Source organism: Fukomys damarensis, unplaced genomic scaffold, assembly GCF_012274545.1.
Source record: "Fukomys damarensis isolate Sample0158 unplaced genomic scaffold, DMR_v1.0_HiC HiC_scaffold_4, whole genome shotgun sequence".
Lineage (NCBI taxonomy): Eukaryota > Metazoa > Chordata > Mammalia > Rodentia > Bathyergidae > Fukomys > Fukomys damarensis.
This window is the reverse complement of record NW_022900916.1, coordinates 58,625,310-58,640,883: the sequence shown is the minus strand read 5'-3', so window position 1 is coordinate 58,640,883 and position 15,574 is coordinate 58,625,310. Positions and strand designations below refer to the sequence as shown.

The 15,574-nt window shown below is 38.5% G+C and overlaps 1 long non-coding RNA gene across 1 annotated transcript in view; it reads left to right on the top strand.

Moving 5' to 3' along the window:
* The window catches only part of LOC104847847, a 32,116-nt gene extending 26,050 nt beyond the window's left edge, over positions 1-6,066 (top strand). The window contains exons 2-3 of the long non-coding RNA XR_776250.2: positions 1,408-1,457; positions 5,608-6,066. This is a non-coding gene — a long non-coding RNA (uncharacterized LOC104847847). The remainder of the gene's footprint in view (positions 1-1,407; positions 1,458-5,607) is intronic.
* The last annotated feature ends 9,508 nt before the right edge of the window (positions 6,067-15,574 follow it).

Genomic DNA, 15,574 nt, shown 5'->3' with positions numbered 1-15,574 from the left:
AATTAAAAAAAAAAAAAAAAAAAAAGAGATGAGTCCCCTGGAGCTTACCCTTTTCTCCTCCTGCATTAACATGAGGAAGGCTGAGGTGAACAAATCTCCACTCAAGTAGAAACAGAGAAGCAGAAGGAATAGCTCTCTGGAAATTATGGGTTTCCTATCAAGTGGGTAGAGAAGAATTATTCTTCTCTAGTCTTTCTGACTCCAGGGAAGAATAAACCAGAGATGGGAACTGAGAGGAAACTTAGAGCAATCAATTTCTACTTGCCTTTACTCATCTTTTCCTATCCTGGGCTGGTGAAGTGGGTGTGATCAAGCTAGAGAGGAAAGCAGTCACAAACACAAAAACAGACAATGAAGTGATGTAAGTAGGCTGGGCAAGGAAGCATGAATTGCACCAAGGTTCATACATCCATAAGCACGCTTGGTTTTATGTCTATATGCTTTATGATACAGTGTAAAACAGGAAGCAGATATTTTGCTAAGGCCTGTGGGTGGAGGCTGAAGTCCACTGATAATCCTGTCATCTCATAATCAAGTGGAAAACATTCCAGAGCTCAGGATTTGGAGTCAGAAGACCTAGGAGAATATCCTGAATGTGTGTCACTATCTACTTTGTTGTACTGGGCATGGTACTTAACTTTTTGGACTTGACATAGTTATCTATAAAATGAGTATAATTTGGAGGCTTAAATGAATGCATCTTGCACATGAATGGTGTTAATTCAGTCTAAATTTTAATCAACTTTGGAAAAGCAAACAGCAAACTTGCTGTAGAATAAATGGCTGCAAACTACAGTAAATTCTTAGCTCTGCATTTTCAGTGAAAGAATTTGGCTCCTAATGTCCTAGAAAGCCATTATTTTGACATTTTGTTTAAGGCTGGTTCCAAATTTGACTCACTTATTTTAGGCAGGAATGTTTTCAAAAGACCTAAGTGATATTATTAACAAATGGGTTACATCTTCTCTTCACAGAGTTAAGCCTCTAATTATATGTTGAGCTGATTTATTGGTACTACAGGCTTAAACATTTCCTAACTGTTAAGACTGACTAGAGACACAGGATAACTGTCCACACGCAAGGGATCTGAAAGGCAAAAACACCACAGAGGAAGAGGTGATACCTGGTAGATGAGTCACAAGGAACAGCTCAGAGAAAGGTATTAATTAGGGTAATAGGAAATCATAACAAGTAAAATATGGGTTAAGTATCACTGAATTTCCCTTAAGGACATACTTTCTATGATAGTAGGGAAAGCCTTCTAAAGGAGATGATTAAAGCTTCCAAGTTTAAGACCTTTAAAACTAGACTGAACAGACTCCTCACAAACATACCAGAAAGAAGAATCCTACCCTAGTTGGGGGAGGGGAGTGATAGGTGATCTAATACTTTTTTGCATTGTTACAGGCTTTGAGTCGCTTATCTACCCAGTAACTTAATGCATTGTAAACTGTTTGGTAAGTACACACTTCTCTCCCTTGAGAATAGAGCTGTCATATCTATGGGTACTATTTTGGGGGGGCAAAACTTTAAATATAACTAATAAAAATGATAGCTACTTCCATTTTTAAGATCTGATCTATATATTTTGGTCATTTAGTCCAGCAAAGGGAAGTTTTTTTCTCAAGATATGAAAATTTTAATTAGGGCTGAGGATTTAGCTTAGTGGCACCATGCCTGCCTTGCAAGTACTAGGTTCTGAGTTTGGTCCCTGGTTCTGCAAAAAATATAAATAAAGAAAATAAAATATTAATTAAAGCCCTGAAAGAGAAAATAACATTTTTAAAATGCAAAGCTATCTTTAACTTTTTTGAACCTAATTCTTTAGTTTCTGACTTAATAGAACATTATTAGTTTGGCTTCGTCAAATGAGTAGTGGTGAATTGTATCTCTTAGAAACCCCGTCATTGGATGTGGTAGAAAAGGAAATTGTTAGGACTATCAGTATTCTAAACTCAATAAAGAGGGAACACAGAAAAGCGCATAGTGTTACCTTCAGTGATTTTGTACCCCACTTATAGTTAACAACTGGGCTGATCTGGATCTCTGATAATATAAACCGTAGTGCTCCCTTAAGCCTCAATCTTCTTTGAATCTGTCCTAACTTATAAGCAGGATAGGTGACCATCTTACTTGTCTGCTTGGTGATACCTGAAACAGGTATCATTACTTAATTAGCATCAAGGTGATACTGTTCCTGTTCTACCTGTTTATCCTGACCTTTCCTACTTTAACTTTCCCACCTCTCTCCTACTCACTCAAGCTCCCTGCATTAAAGAACTGGTTTAGTATTTGTGAAATTTCTCATGTGTTCTTTGTCATGGAAGTATCTTATTTCCCCATCAGTTTTGAAAACAGTTTTGCAGGATACATCAGTCTAGGTTGGAGGTTGTTTTCCTCTAGGGCTTGAAATACCTCACCCCAGGCTCTCCTTGACTTGAGGGCTTGTGTTAAAAAGTCTGCTGATTCTGATGGGCTTTCCTTTGCATGTGATTTGTTTCTTTGCTCTAACTGCTTGTAGTATTTTGTTCTTCTGTTAGGTTTCCAGGGTCTTGATTATTATATCTCTAGGTGTAGATTTTTTTCATCATGGCTATTTGGAGCCCTATATGCCTCACTTATTTATATTGTCAAATTCTTTTGCACTGTTTGTGAAGTTTTCTGTCATTAATTCTGTGAACAGTTTTTAATGTCATTTGTACTTTCTCCTGCTATTTCATGGACTCCTATTGGTCTTATAGTACTCTTTGTGTCATCTAGGAGCTGGTGGATTGATTTCTGTTTAAGAGATCTCTCTTTTTATAGTCACTGACCACCATCCTGTCTTCCATGTCTGGTATTCTGTCTTCAAATTGGCTCAGTCTGTTGTATATACTTTCAATACAGTTTTTAATCTCCTGGATATCATTTTGAATCTATTTTATGTATTCCATTTCTTTTTTATGTTGGGCATTCATGGTTTCCATTTCTTTCCTAAGCTCATCTATTTTTTTTAAATCTGTTTCTGTTCTAGAGTCTCCAATCCTGTCTTTCATTCTGCTCACCGTCTCTGTAGTTATCTGGGAAATTATTTCTGTTTTGAATTTTTCTAAAGCCTCATTCATATGTTTTGTTATTTCCTGTGCTATGAGTTCAGGGTGTCCAAGTGGTTAATTATCAGAGTTTTCCACCTCATTTCCCCCAGAATTTGCCTTTAGTGAACTAGAAGTCTCTGTTTGTGCCTTGCTTAAATTTAATTCATTTGTATTTTTGTTCTTGGTACTGTCCATGGTTTAATTCCTGGGTTAATACTTTGATCTTCCAAATACGGCTGGTCTTTAGGGTTTGACTCTCTAATGACTCTGAGGCAATCTCATTTTCATTATACCAGGAAAAACAACTCATTAGATCAATTACAACACCTTAGTCCAAGTGATACAATCAGCAACACAATAGCATGAAGACAGCTTAGAAAATGACAATTTGTGGTAGTTATTAATTTATCACCTTTAACCATCTGATTTAAGTCAAAATTTAGGACCATCCCAAAATATGTTTATAGTGAATAAACTCTTCATTATAACAACTATACCCTTCAGGATGGGGACTTAGAAGGCATTGGAGAGAGAGGGATAGATAGGTAGAAGGATAGGGAAAGGTTAGAAGTGAGGCCAGAGGATACAGGAAGATCACACAAACTCTAGGAAACTGTTGAAGACAAGAAGAAAAGATAGAATGAAAAAGCAAAGTCAAGAATAGAACAACCTAACAGCAACAGGGAAGCTAGAAGCTGTATTCAGTTTCCTATGAAACTAATGACAATCAAGAGAAGGAAAATGAGAGAAGAAAAGAAAAAGAAAGAAGAAATTTGAATTAGGGCAGGAATAGAAACAAAAAGGGAAATGAAGAACAATGTGGGAGAGCAAGAAAGTGAGTGAGAGAAAGAAAAGGGGAAAAAGGAAGAGAAGAAAAAGAGAAAATTTGAAAAAAGTAGAAAAAAATTGAAAATAAGAGGAAAAGAAATAATTTTAAAACTAAAAATGAAGGGCCTCCTTCAGGGCATGTCTGTGCTGTCACAATAGACAACATGGGCAGCCAGGTGTGGATCTAAGTCAAGTAGGCTCAGCAAGCCAGAAGCAGACCCCTGAGATTCAGGCTGATTTCTGGCTGCAAGGCCCAAGGTGAGCTCCCTGACTTCCTGCAAGGTTGAACTCTGCAAGGTTCTGCTGCGGGTTCCAGCTGCCTTCCCCTGCAAACAGCCCAGGTTCAGATGGGAGGTGGTGCTCCCCGAGGGGTGGGGGTGGGGTAGCAGAGCTCCCCTCCTTAGTAGTAGCACTATTTGCACATCTTGACACTTTTCTGTCACATACTTACTTCATTTAATAGCTGCTTTTATTTCATTTTAATCTACTTCCAAATATTCCTAAAATCATCTTTTCTCAACTGCCCTTGTCTGATCCATACTTACCTCTCTCCTCTACTGTTATAACACCCTCCTGTTTTGCTTCTCTTCTTTCAGTCTATTGTCTGCAGGTGATCTTTAACACACTAATGCAGTGGTAGTGAGCCTATGGCATGAGTAGCACAGTGGGATGTTATATTATTGAAAGGTCTAAAAGGTTATTCATGTGAATCTCCTATTTATACTGGTTCTGTGCTTCCCTTATTATGAATTCAGATGCCCTATATACACTATTCTTCTCCAGCTTTATCTCCCTCTTCTTAATGTTTCATGGAATGTGAATCACGGACAGCTCTACAAGCATGCTTGCTCTTTCTTTCCTGTCTCAGCTCCTCTACCTTGACTGCTTTCCACTAATCCTTTGTTGCCTGAATAACACTCATTCATCACACAGACTTACCCATTGACAACTTGTTCTCCACATATCTTTCCATGGTTCTTTAAGACAGGATTAAATTGTGTGTACCTTGTATTCACCTCTTTGTAGCACTATCAGACCAATCTTCCAGAAGGGATTGTAAACCAACACATGATAATAGGCTGAATTCTTTCCATTGTGTTATCTTCAACATTTAGTGCAATGCTAGGACCTAGAAATACTAAGAAAAGTGAACTTCTCCCTAAGAGAATGAATACATTGATTTAATAGCATAAAAGGTAGAAAAGTTAGGGATAATTTTATGGAGCAAAAGTAACTAGCACTGGGGAGATAACAAAGGATTTGAGGTGAGATAAACTACATAAACTAAAGTACAAGATGAGAATGGATGTAAGATACTCCTGAAATGCTACAGACTATGGCCTGTAGCTAGAGTGGAGGATGTACATAACAAAAGGAATGGTCAATTTCTGAAGCCTTTTGGAAGTACTGTCTAGGAGAAACACTTTAAGCATAATTACAGTTGGAAATGATGATCCATTCATGATTTTAGAACAGATTAATAATATGACAAAAGTGATGTTTAGAAGAGTAATCTGAGAAATGTTCACAAGAAACACTGGATAAAGATGATACTATAGTCATAAAAAGCCACTAAGAGGCTGACATGCTATAATATATAAATAAGAGTGTGAAGTTGGATAAAGTGCTGATTCACATATTTGCTCCTTTCTCTCTCACTCCATGCCTTCCAACCCTTTGCTCTGGACTTGACCATCTGATTCAGTTTCATATTGGTGGAGATTACATGAAGAAGAACAAGATAAGCACTTGTGTACTTGTGTGTCTGGGCTGGCTTCTACCATCCCCAAAAGAAAATCATGTCTTAACTGACCTACGGAGAGAAAGAGCTGAAGACCTACTGAGCCAGTCTTCATAGCTAGCCCTGAGCCAACCCATAAACACATGGTGAATGCTGAAGAATTGTTTCAAGTTGCATTCATTTGTCTATGAATGACTCAAGTTTATCTTCCTGTGTGACAGAATAGTACTGCACTGGGGCTGTTTCCAAGATCTAGCTATTACAAACTGTGTTGCAGTAAACATGGGTATGCTTGTATCCCTGCAGTACAATGCTTTGAACTCTTTTGGAAAGATACCTCGAAAGGAGATATCTGGGTCAAAGGAAATTTCCATTTTTAGGGTTTTTTGTTTTTGAGAAATTTCCACACTGATTTAAGTGAAATAACTCAGACACACAAGCTTAAATAGCATATGGTTTCCCTTATATGAGAAACTCAAATATATACGTGTATAAATAAAGAACAAGTTAGAAGACAGAGAAATAGGAAGAAGTTCAGATAATCCCCCAAATTCTCTATTCTGTTTCAAAAGTATTTCAGTAAACAGAGTCCACCAAAAAATGTATATACACTCCAGGAAAAGAAAAATAGCATGATGTTTTTTCAACATATGATGTTACTCTTACATGGGGAACCCTAGAGAATGTCTTACATTGCCTAAAAATCATTACACTGCTGGTCACTAGAAAAGAAAATGAAAATGGATGTGCAGCAATTTCAATGACCAGTGTAAGCCAGGCAGCAGTTTACTATACTAATACATGTCTGTGAGCCAATGGCCACCATTTAGATACCTCTTGTAGTTGTAGAGGCCAAACATAAATTGTATTAATCTCAGGTTGTCTCAATAAATTTAGTAATAAAATGTTTATACAAGTTTTTATTTTCCTGAGACGTGTATTCATTTTTGCCAGATTTTGTACAGGCTAATTTGATTTGTGTGTACTACTAATTTCTCTTAGTTCATTGAAAATAAAGTTTTCTTATTCAGAAAAATATTACTTCAAGTTTGAGTTTTGGAGTGTTTCATATACAGCAATAGTGTTACAGAGAATAAAGGATGGGATAGTGATTGTCTCAGTTACTTTTCTGATTTCTGGAACAAAATACCCAACACTTAAAGTTAGAGGGGAAGGTTTATTTTGGGTCACAGTTTGTGGAGGTTTCAGTCCATAATTGGCTGACTCCAAGGTTGGGTGGCATGGCAGAGGAGAAACAGTTCAGAGCAGGCAGAAGGCAGAAAAAGCAGCAAACATCAACCGATAATAACAGCCCTCTTTCTGTCCCTTATATTCTAATCCAGCTACTGCACGTGTTCACTTGGAGTGGGTATGGCTCACCCCCAGGTTGGGGCAGCCTTAATTCTAGCATCACAACATGAATCAGTCCAAGCATCATATCCTTAAATCCAGTATCACATATTCTAGATCCAGCCACTTCTGAAAAGCCCCATCTGTGACCGTGTGAGGCTTTGGGGGACGTCTAGATACAAGCCATAATGTGATATGGAAAAACAGAAAGTAGTGATTATCAGACATACTTGAAGGACAAATAATTCTTTGGTGATCACAGATAATAGAGTTAAATAAAAGTTTATTCAAAATTATCCAAATTTTTAACTCTACAGTGAGATAGGAGTTATTATAATTCCATGATAGAGAAAATAAAAGGCAAAAATTCAGATTTCTTGAATTTGTGGTGATGGTAGAAGATTTGAGGAGAAAGATTTAGTTAGAGCTAAGGAGAAGGAATGAAAATTAGAGGAGAGAAGATATTTTCAGTTATTACTTGCCATAGACTGAATTGTACTCCCCCAAATCTGTATATTGAAGCCTTGGTCCCTAACGTGACTGTGTTTGTAGATAGGGCTTTTAAGAGAAAAGTATGGTTAAATGAGCCAAAATGTGTGCTATGGTTTATATCTAGATGAACTCCACAAGCCTTGTGTACTCCCAGGTATGACTTTTGGGAGGTGAATGGATTACCTGGGCTCATATTACCTGGGAGTGAGGTCTGGCCAGAAAAGGAGGATCCCCGGGGGTGTGACCCGAAAGGGTTTATCTCCCTCCCCAGCTCCTCCTTTCTCTCTTGGTTCTTCCCAGCCACTATGATGTGAACAGCTTTCCTTGCAGCGGGACCCTCCACCTTGTCACTTCTGACCTGGAACCAGCCTACTGTCCACTTAAACCTCTACAAACTATGAGCCCTAAAAATCTGTTTCCCCTTTAATTTGTGGATATCAGGTATTGTGTCTCAGCAATGAGAAAGAGACTAAGACAGGGTGGGACCCCAATCCAATAGAATTGTTCACCTTATAAGAAAAGAAAGAGACATCTGAGATCTCTCTTTTTCTCCCTGAATGAATACAAGGGAGAAAAAGTCCCATTTGGACACAGAAAGAAGGTAACTGAGCAAGACAGGAACCCCTCACCTCTCACCCCACTGGCATTCTGATTTCAGGCTTTCTACACTACAGAACAGAAAATAAATGTCTGTTGCTTAAGACACCCAGGCTGAAGTATTTTGTTATGGTAGCCTGAGCTGTCCAATACCATTAAAATCCTATAGAAGAGTGAAGAGAGAGAAGAGCAGAGGGCCAAAATGGAATGTGTGTGTTGGGTTTAGAGATGAATACGGACTCAAATGTGAACAGACAAATTCGTACTGTGTGATGCAAGAGTATCTGTGTGCTGGGTAGGGAATGGGCTTGAACATGACTTCAGATTAAATCTTCTTTCCTTCCTATTGAGGAACCTTCTGGAATTACTTAATCCTTCTAGATTCCACTACTTTATGTTTTAAATAATGGAAATAAAAGTTTCCACCTATGTGATCATTTGAAATATGCATAGATTAATGCATACAAAATGCTTAATAGTGTGCATAACTCTTACCAGTAGTGAGGTATTATTTTAGGAACTATAGTGGGCATTCAACAGCATCAAATATACCAGATAGATCAATGCAAAGGACAATGAGGGAAGTCATTAAACTACATGAGAAGAATTTAGTGACCTTTGCGTGTTTCATTATTGTGTGCTGAAGTCTGCATATATATTTGGAGGTTTGTGAAAGGAAAAGAAAAGGACACTAGTTTGCAGAGGAAAATAAGGTGTGAGCAAAACAGAACTGAAAGTGATATAAGTGGATCAATTACAATTTAAAAATGAGGGCACATTCAAACAAAAATGAGAAGGAATAAAACATGAATGGACAGCTCAGGTAACTAACTATGGGGGAGGAACTCTGTCAAAAAAGCGGGGGAGAAATGTGCATATGTGTGGCAAAAGGGAAAGTTAAATCAATAGATGTTGCCAAACTGCACACAAAGCTTTGGATTCTAGTTCTGTATGACACCAGGAAAAACTGCTACATTAACATAAATAGTCTGTAGTGTATATTCTGTATTGACAGAGGAGTCATTGATCTGTTGTCTTTTTCTTGGCTCTGTCCTTGCTATTTGGGTGCACTCTGAAGCCCGAGAAGATTCACATAATGAGGTAGACACGGACAGTTCCATCTTTCTGGCTGACCACAGCCAGATGGAGGGGGAAGAATGAAACTAGGCTGGGGTCTTAGCAGAAGCCAAGATTATTGGTTTCTCTCATTCCCACTTCAAATTGCGCAGGAGTTGAAACCTGGTGGGTTAACTAATAGTCAACGTGGATAGCCCAGCTGGACCAAATCAACATGGTTCCGGGTGTGGAAGACCCACCTGAGCATTGTTGCCAACAGAATAAAAGGAGAATTGGAGGCAAAGATCATATGCTATTGATTTTTCTGGAAAAGCTTGCCATGGGTTTTCCTGATATGAACTCACTGCTTCTTCTTCTTTTTTTTTTTTTTTTCAGGGGAGCTCTGGTCTTTACTGCGAGCATCACTTCCTGGCTCCAGCACAGATCCTTCATCCCATCAGCACAGACTTTCTAACTTTCACCACTGGCCTTTGTGCCTTCCTGGTACAGATCCTTGATGCAGATTTGCACGAGACATCGATGTAGGCTCTAGGCCTCTGGCTAGACTTGTGGGGGACATTGCTTTAGGCTCCGAGACTTCAGCTGGACTTCTGTGGATCATTGCTGTGGGATCCAAGCCCTTGGCTGGATTCTTTGGGTCTCTAGCATGTGGATAGATCTCTTGTACTCCTCAGCATTTGACTTTTTGAGTGAATATTTTCAAATAGTTGTGTAAATTACGTGTCCTGTATTAAAATCTATTCCCTTGCAAACCCTGACTACAACAAAAAGCATTTTTCTTTATGACTCCATTGGAGATATCTTAACAAGAATATCTGAAGTACATGCATAACATTAATATTCCTAAGATGCTGTTACTTAGGTATGTTCTTTCCCTTTTGGGGGTAATATTTTTCTATTCATCCTGTGTGTGCTGCTTTGCGCATTTGCATTCACAAAGCCCCTTATTTGGTGAAATCCTTCTTTTGGAACATGTACCCGTCAGTTAATTATCTACTTACAAAGGAGGGATGATAATGTCATTGAAAACCACTTATTCTTGAGGATTTACATAAATGCAGAATGCAAATAAAATAACATTTTCTGAATAGTTCCCTGCACGTGTTCGCTTGGGGAGGAAATAATAATTGACTGTAGATTTTTGGTAGTTTTTTTTTCCTTCTGTAGAATATAGGTAATTTAGAGTGACTAATCCAGCTGTCTTTATTCAATTATCTGGCTTGCTTCTGACCAGAATCATATTAAGGGTAGAAATCAGAGGGGACATTATAATTAGAAAAGCAAAGGAAAACTGTATAGTGCTTTGTTTATTAGAATTGGCTTTTGCTGTTGGAGAAACTGCATGGTGACATTTTAACTTTAGAGTCAAACCAGTAACCCTCATCTAGGCGTAATGCTTTGACTATGGAAGGAAATGTTTCTCTTTGCCCTTCTACCAGTTTCTTACTGCAAATCTGCTTTGCTCTTTGCCCCACTGTGTGGATTCACATCACTGTGGACAAATAGCTACTGATTATTTTACATGGGATGGGGGAATGAATAAAAATTTTTCTATACAGTTTTTGGAGGCCAAAAAAGATGGCTGAAGTGTATGAGCATGTTAAAGCCCATGTTGTCATCTGGCCCCACCTCTGTTACTTTTTAAATCTTAACACAAACTGCCACCTCATAGGCGATCTCTGCAGAGTCAGAGGTTTCTGAATGAAAGACTCAGTCTTAACATTTCTGCAGACATATTGTCTTAAGCACATTTTATGAGTCCTGGTAAGCAAGTGGGTGTTCCCAGTTAGTCATGGGTTGATCCTTTGAAAGGAGTGAACTAAAACTAGGGGATGATTTCTCCCTAAACTACCGCTGGACTGAATGCTAAAAGGGAGAAAAAGTGGCTAGGGAATCTGACAGTCTGCCATGGAAATTGTGCAGTGTTCTTGGTGTTACAGAGGGTGTTGGCCAAGAATAAAAGATCATGGTAGTCCAGAGCCAATGGCTGGCTCGTGCTCTGGATCAGAGTTAGCCAAGGGAGAGCTTGGGAGGACAGCAAAGAGAACGTATGGGGGAGATCACGCGTAAGCATTCTGTCCTGGCTCTCTGCTTCTCTGTCCTTCATAAAGATTTGTTCCACCAACTAAGCTATAGGAAGGGGGCTAAGCAGGCTGCCTGGTGATGGTAAAGAGAAAGGCAGAGTGAGTGGTAGAGGGTAAATTATAACCCAAAGGACATTCTTGCTTGAGAAGTATTCCATTCCCAGTGCCAAGTGCACTCTGATAGGTAGAGACGACATTGAAGCTTTCGCCCCTTCAGCTTGGAAACACTGCCAGACGAAGAAGCAGTTCTCTGAAGTACAAGCACTATGAAAGGAGACAAACTGAACAATCTGTCCTGGATGACTCACTATTCATGTACCAAAAGGAACAAAACATTTCTGAAAGCATAATAAAAACCCTCGAGGAAATAAGGGAAATGATTAGGAACACAAATGAAAGAAACACAAATCATTGTAAGAATGAATCAAATAAGTGCAGCATGAAAATGTGAGTTACAGAACTCACTATATCCAAGGATGAATTAGTAGACTGTAAAATCAGCTAGGGATCTTTCCTAGGAAGCAGTAGGGAAGAATATATAAGAGGAAAGAACACAAGAGATCCAGAATATAGAAGTTACAGAAATTAAGACCTGTATAACAGAGATCTGTAGAAAGAGGAAATAAATGGAGGGAAAGGAATATTTGAAGGGATAGTAAACAATAATTTTTCAGGATTAAAGAAATATAAAAGATCTTAGATTAAATGCATTCTTGGACTAACAAAATAGATGAAAAAACATATCTAGGCACAACAGACTAACATTTAAGACCATGTGTGTGTGTGTAACCCTCAAGTTAAAGAATCAATCATGAAAAAAATTATAAAATACATACAAATCACTTCATATCAAAATTTCTAGAATATAATTGCCAGTATGCGTGCCTGAAATGGGAAACCCTGAAAAGTCTAACCAATTAGTTTTCCTGTTCTTGCCTAATATGATGCTACATCAATAGGACAGCCTCCCTACCCACCCGGATTCCCTGCTAAGACTCAATACCTAACACTAGAAACCTAAGGAGGAAAAGTTTGTTTTGGCTCACAGTTTGTATAGATTTCACTTTGTATGGCTGGCTCCGTGGCAGGGTGGCTATGGATAGCAGAAGAAGGGGACAGCAGAGGAGAAAGAGCTCATGACGTGACGGAGGGCGGGGAGAGTGACCAAGGGAGGAGGGAGGAAGATCAGTGACCAACATTCTTCACCAGGATTGCTGCCCAACCTCACATTTAGCTATGAAATTATCAGTAATGCACTGACAAGTATTACACACCGGTGATCCAGCCACCGGTGAGTATGTGTGGCTTTGGAGGAGCATCCTGATTTAAACCGCAACAATCCCCAAACAGCTAGACCAGCTGATCCTGCACCCCATCTGTCTTCAGCCAAATAAGCTTTACTCTTCTGTCAACCCATGAAATTATTCAAAAAAGACAATCACATCTCCTGTGGAATCTGGAGGTCACTTCTCCCTCTAGCTACTACAAAGCCTATCCCCCTCATCCTTATTTTTTCTCTGTTCCCTAATACCCTGTGGCCCTGCCTGACCTGCCATATCTTCTTGAACTGGGGTAAGACTGTAAGTGACTGATACACTCCTGTTCAGCTTATCTGTCCAATGTCAGGCTACTGTGTTTGGCTAGCTCATACTACTAGTCTAGAGGAATCCCTTACTCACCATTGTAGGAAATAGGAGGTGATCAAAACATTTCTAATATGAAATATAAGGGAGATGCAGGGGACCTTGTCTCACTAAGTGGTTCAAGCTGGTCTTGAACTCACTATGTAGCCCAAGATGGCCTTATATTTGAAGCTATCCTCCTGCCTCAGCCTCCTGAGTTCTGGAATTACAGACACACACCACCATGCTTGGCAGAAGATTTGAAAAAAAAAAATGTTAAAAAATACAAAAAAGCCTGAAAAAAAAATGAGTTTAGAATTCAACCAAGGAAGCTAGAAAATGGACAAAAAAGTAAACTCAAAGAAAAAAGGAGGAAGAGTAGAGAGCAAAACAACTAAGAATGAAAATGCTGAGTAAAATATATATTTGTTTTAAAAACCATAAAATGTATAATTGGGAAAAGAAGAAATAGAAAAGTTTAATGAACTAACACAATTAAAGTTTTTATGGTTATCAAAGAATTTTTAGAGTTGTTTTACCAAATTTTAAAGAACTCAAACTTTATGAGTTATTCTGAAAAGATACAAAACAAGTAAACTAAGTGATTTTGCAAAGTTAGTAAAACCTTGACTTAAAGCTCACATGAAAATAATACAAGAAAAATATATGCAAATACACTTCGCTTACGTGCAGAGATGAAAACAATTTAAAAGAAACAATTAACTGGTGGATACTGATGGTCCTTAGCCTATAGTGGGGTTATTGTAAATTGAAAATGCATTTAATGGACTGGGGATTTGGCTCAGTGATTCTGATGCCTCCCTCTCTAAGCAAAAGGGCTGCAGTTCTCCCCAAAAAAAAAAAAAAAAAAAAAAAAAGAAAGAAAAAAAAAAGCATTTAATGCACCTAACCTATCCTAACACCATAGTTTAGTAATACACTGCTGAATATCAGTTGCTTACTCCAGTTGCTCCCTGCTGTTGCCTGGAATCATGAGAGAATGTCATCACATCGCATATCACTAGCTTGGAAGAAAAATCAAAATTCAAAGTTCAAAATATAGTTCCTATGTGAAACATTTACAAGCATAAAGTTGTACAATTGCAAGTTGAACAATCAAGTTGAGGATTTTTGTAGCATTATAACAAATACCTAAGATAAATTTATAAAGAGAAAAGGGTTATTTTGGTTCACTTATAGAAAATTTCCGCACATGATAGGTTGGCTCCATTTCTGGGGTTTGCGGTAACACCTCATTCATCATGGAATATGCGGTAGAGCAAAACACTGAACTCATGGCTAGGAAGCAAAAGAGAGAAAAAAGATCCTGCTGTCAGGGTTCTGCTATTGCCTTCCAGGGCACACAGTGATCTGAAGACTTCCAACTGGGCCCCACCTCTTAAAATTTCTACCACTCGGAATATTGCCAGGCGGAGAGGAAGCCTTTATCACAGACACCTTAGGGGAGACACTTAGAATCCAAAAGAACATTTTAAGAACAAAATTGTGATTGAGCAAATTTTATCTTAGGAATACAAAGGCGGTTTAATGTAAGAAAATCTGCACATTAAGGGATTAAAAGAGAAAAAGTCTTAGGGCCGGGGATTCAGCTCAGTGGTTCCGCCGCGTGCCTCGCAAGCACAAGGACCCGAGTTCAATCCCCGGTACAAAAACAAATAAACAAACAAACAAAAAAACTTAGATTCTTAGCTATGGGGAAAAATAAAACCTAATTATTCCTGTATATTAGATGCAACCCTCTTACTAGAAAGAAATTTTTGCCTAGATAAAGCCTATCAATTAAAAATTTGTAGGCGGGGATTTGGCTCAGCGGTTCGGTGGCCTGCCTTGCAAGCACAAGGACCCGAGTTCGATCCCCGGTACAAAAAGTAAATAAATAAAATAAAAATCTGTAGCCAGTATTATACTTAATAAAGAAATTAAAGGTTGTCTGTTTGCTACATCATGATTTGATGGCCTAGTAAAAATATTAAAACAAAAAAGAGAGTAGGGTATAGTTTGATGGCTGGGAAGCAAAGGCAAAGAGGTGGTGGGGGAGACAGGGAGAGAGAGAGAACTGGAAAGAAAAAAACTACTATGTTTCATGGCTACTAAAAAGAAAAAAGTGCAAAATGATTAACAGAAAAAATATCAGAACTACTAGGAGAATTTATCAAACTTGCCAAATAAAATCTGTTTTAAAATTTTAACCCAAAGTAGTTAGCTAAAAACATTAATTTTAAAAAGACAGTCTTAGTCACTGACCTTGTCACTGGGAGAAAATACTCAACATCCACAGCTTAAAGGAGGAGAGGTTTATTTTGGCTCACATTTTAGAGGTTTCATCCTTGCACAGTAAGCACTGTGCGGGGAGGGCTTAGGGGGAGGAAACTGCTTATCTCATGGAGGACAGGGAGCCAGAGCGAAGGGAAGAGCTGGGTGGAAATATGCGCTTCCCTGTCTAACAACCATGCACCAGGTTCCACCTCCCACACCGAGCCAGCTGCAGGGCCCCATAATCCAACTGCCTTTCATGAGCCCTGCCTTTGAGCTCATTGAGGCCCTTGTGGACATCTGAATATAAACTGTAATAGCTAGCATTTGTAGCAATAAGAAAAACTCTAGTACCTAGGAACCAACTTAAATATGAAATGCATAAAATTTCTTGAACATTTTTCATTAATTTGTTATTCAAACAGTGAAAGAAAA